The following is a 4,255-nucleotide window of genomic DNA, read 5'->3' on the forward strand; positions in this document are numbered from 1 at the left end:
ATGCTAAGCATTTGGGGTTCGTAAATGCTTTGTGTTTATGACAAAATACACCCAGTGGCCATAGGGCAACACTTTTCCCCCCTTAGATTTGAGTGTAGGTTTTTCTCCTTTGTTTTAGTAAAAGTATGTTCACATTATCTTGTGTCTTTGCTGGAATCATGATCATCATTCATTGCAGCAGCTATGGTGATTTTAGTTAATCACAACTTTCTTTTGTTGCTTAAAATTTGACAGAAAATGCCAGTGCTGTGGCCTGACTTGGAAAATCATTCTATGGATTTTCCATTATTGATAATGTTTTTGGAAAATTTAGATGCATAATAAATGAATAGATTTATGGTAACTGACCTTTAAAATTCTTTAAGGGTTCCACATGCACACCGGACATTGTGCACATCACTCAACTTGTCTTCCAGGGTTCTGTGGTGTGACTGGACTTCTCTTTCTAGCATTATGTTCTCCTCTTTCTTACACTTTCCTATCCAGTGAGTCTGTACAACTGTAATTCTCCAAGCACATTAGATCGTTTAAAATCTCTAACCGTATCTCTTAATGCATTTCTTTATTCTAGGTTTCCTTTCCTTCCTTTTCTGCTTCTCCCTATCCGCTCTCCCTGTTGGTAACTTACCTATTAGTAAGTACCAGTTCCAGTTCTCTTTCCATGGAATCTTTTATAATAACCTGTTATAATATCCTTATAGTATTTAGCATGATCTGCCTTGCATCATAGTTATAAAAGAAATACATTAGAGCTTTGCTTTTAATGGGTCATCCTTTTCTGTCTCATATAGTAAGAGTCCATGTTCTCTTCATGGGCCTTTTAAATCCTCCTCATGTGAGCCTTGGGAAATTATGAAAATCTCTAAGACATGAGTATCAGCAGTTGCAATAAGGGAGGATACTATTTTTTTCATTGTTTTTCAACTTTTAAGAAATGAGATTTCTTATTTAAATTCAAAGCTTGGAATTTTCTTAGCATAGTAGTAGATCTAGACACTTTTATGCACAGGAAAACAACTAGCTAGTGCTCAGTATTGGCCAAACTTTTAGAGACATGAGCTCTTCAAGGATCCTCTCAACCCTTCATAGTTTGTTTTTGTCATAGTCCCTCTAGGCCTACAGTTGTGATTCTCAGGCATATACATCTCCCACATCCATTCTTCTTCTTCCTAGACACACTTTACTCCAACTTTCTCTAGATTTCTCTGCTGGTATCCTTTAATCATTTCATAAATGCTATGCCATGTTCCTGAAGGAATTTATTTATTCCTCTCATCCTCCTGTGTGGACATGGATCCCTCCTGTAACTCCTCAAAGTGCAAATAACATTAGACTGCAGCGTTTTGACAAAGCTTTCCTATAGTATGGAGCAGGAAACTTTAAATACAGATGTCTGACACCATGGTTCTTGGAGTCTGTTTTCTATGTCCCTTTCTAAAACCAGCATTTCACCTGGGCCTGCCAACAGCTTATCCTTCCTGCATTGGGGTGGTAAACAAGGATCTAACAGGGCTTTCCAAGGTCAAAGTTTAGCTTTTGTCTTTGAAATACAGCCATTTCAGTTGGTCCGAGGGTTGTGGGTATTGTTAAGCTGATGAAATACAGCAGTTTCTAAGAAAAAGTGGCATAGAGGTAGATTTATCCCAATGGGGGAAACTGAATATTTTATCACTGACATCATTTAGAATTGCCAGTGCATGGTGATAATAATAATAATTAAAAACAACTCACATTCTTTAAGTTGATTTTATTACTGTTTTTAAATTCTCTACAGACAATACGCCCTCTTAGTACCTGCACAGGGAGAATAGTGGGGTGTAGGGGAGCTATTCCCCTTACTGGCCCCTACCTGCCACTGCTCAGAATCTCCCCAAATGGCAACTCTCTTTTATTTAATAGCTTAAAGAACCAGGTTCCATCTACAGAAACATCAGAGAAAGTGCTGGCAGCACTTTGGGGGTAAAGGAGAATGACTATTTGCTTACATATGTTCCTGATTTCTAGGAACATATGTTTTCTTCCTTCAAGACAAAAACTCTTATTCAACTGGATTTCTGTGCAGTGTTCCATCTAGAAAGCATCTGGCCAAAATGGAGGGCTCAATGAGTGTTTGCACTCTTGAGTTGAGTTCAGTATACATCCTCTTTGTTTAAATTTTTTGCCCCACCAAGAATCATGGAGTTTCATCTCAAATTTTCTTAGGCAGCTCCCTGCCTAAGTGTACCAGTTTCTGTTAAAAGAAAATGTGAAGAGAGGGATTTGGAGTAGAGACTGTGAATCAGAACACTTGTTTGGGCTACCTTTCTTGCCCAGGGCCAAGGAGGGCAAAGCTTTCCAGTCAAATATAACAACAAAAAGAAAGTTTGGAAACAGACCACCTGGGTTTGACCCTGTCTCTACCACTATCAGCTGTGAAATTGGGCAGGTTATTTAGTTCTCCATGTCCTAATTTTCTCATCTGCATGTTGGGGAGAAGAACGCTATTTTTTTAAATTAGAGTTGTCATGCAGATTAAATGAGGTAAGTCAAGTACAGTATTCTGCAGGATGTGGGGACCAGGGACGCTCATGCACTGTTTGTGGGTGTGAAGTCTGGTGAGAACCAGCACAGAGAGAAAACTGGAGACACTTAACTGGAAAACTGGAACATTGCACAGTATTAAAAGTACACATACGGAGTGCTTGATTCAGCAGCACATATCCTAAAGTTGGAACAATACAGAGAAGATGTACATGACCTGTGTACAAAGAGGACACACACACACACACACACACACACACACACACACACACGTGGTGCTTCCACTCCTAGGAATAGAGCCCAGAGAGATGTTTACCCAGCATCATAGGACAAGTAAATGTCTTCAATTCATTAGGGGTGGAAACTAACATTAATGGAGTTTCTACCATGTGCTAGACACTCTGCATAGGTTGTTTCATTCAGTCCTCAAGGCATCCTTACAAATTTATTTTACCTGTTAACAATGGAGAGAAATGATTCTCAGTGAGGTTCCATAATCTGACAATGACACTGTGGTAATAACAGGCAAAGTTGGGGTCCAAACTCAGGTGTAAGTTTCACTCCATTCCAGTTTCTCATGCAGAGTCTGCAAAGGTTAATAATCTCTCTTTTGTTTCCCCCTATAGATTGTTATGTGGATGAATTCATATATTACATCACTTGATTTCCAACTTTGTCTCCATGTCATCTTTTCTTCTTTTTTTACATATTATCTCTTTTTCATCTCATCATACCCCCATTCTTTATAATCTATGCTTTTTTTCTCATTTCACTGGAGATCTTCAACATTACTATATATATCTCTCTCTCAGATTAAAGGATAAGAAACATTCAGTTATACCAAATAATAGTTACAAATTGAAGAGATTGGAACATCAGCTACTATTTAAAATGGAACAGATCAACTGCCTTTTCAGATGTCAGCCAGGTCAGATGATTCATTTCCTTCTTTTTTAACGTGGACTCAGCTGAATAAAGTGTTCTGATTTTTAATGAGAGGGCTTTAGGACAAGGTCCAGGTTCACCAATTCCTATTCTATCTATACATTTTCTCACTTTCTTAAAGAATAAACTGTGTCTCTTTAATTTTCAAAATTGCATTTAAATTTGTGCTGGTTAAATAATTCCCACTCTCAGGTAAAGGACATCTGTCATTTAGCCACAGGTTTTACTAATAGATTGGTCAGTCTATATCGAGTTCCTAGGTGACAGTAATTTTCCAAACATTAATTTATCATATATGATCTGATGATGAGTTAGCGTTGCAAGGGTCCTGTGACTGCTCACCCCCCCCCCCACACACTCCATTTTTGGGCATTGCTAGTTGCATAAAGATGAATTTGACATTTCATAACTTGCAGATTATGGTACAAGCAAGCACAGAAAATGGTTCACAATGAGTTTCATTATGAAAGAATAATGCTCTGGCCAAAATAAAAGAGGGATGGATTAATAACAAATGCTCTTCATCTGTATTTGGTGCTGGGCTCTGTGAATTATTTATGTTTCTGGGCAAGGCCTGGGAAGTATTTCAATGAGGCCTAATTTGTCAAGGTTACTTCTACTTTACCATATTTTTCCTAACTATATCTTTCTGGATAGTACCACACATAAATATTTTCATTGTGTTGTGCATTTATTTGCAATATTGATGGCACTGTAAAATGTGGCGTATTAGCACCTCTTTAACCAATGTCAGGCAAGAATTAAGATCGGAAACACCAGTGTCTTCCTT

At 38.0% G+C, this 4,255-nt stretch overlaps 1 non-coding gene across 1 annotated transcript; it reads left to right on the forward strand.

The window, feature by feature from the left end:
* Positions 1–2,677: 2,677 nt before the first annotated feature.
* On the forward strand, positions 2,678–2,785 carry LOC115293066. Its single transcript, XR_003909326.1, has one exon. It is a non-coding gene; the product is annotated as a U6 spliceosomal RNA (small nuclear RNA).
* Positions 2,786–4,255: the final 1,470 nt, after the last annotated feature.

Source organism: Suricata suricatta, chromosome 5, assembly GCF_006229205.1.
Source record: "Suricata suricatta isolate VVHF042 chromosome 5, meerkat_22Aug2017_6uvM2_HiC, whole genome shotgun sequence".
NCBI classification, from domain to species: Eukaryota; Metazoa; Chordata; class Mammalia; order Carnivora; family Herpestidae; genus Suricata; species Suricata suricatta.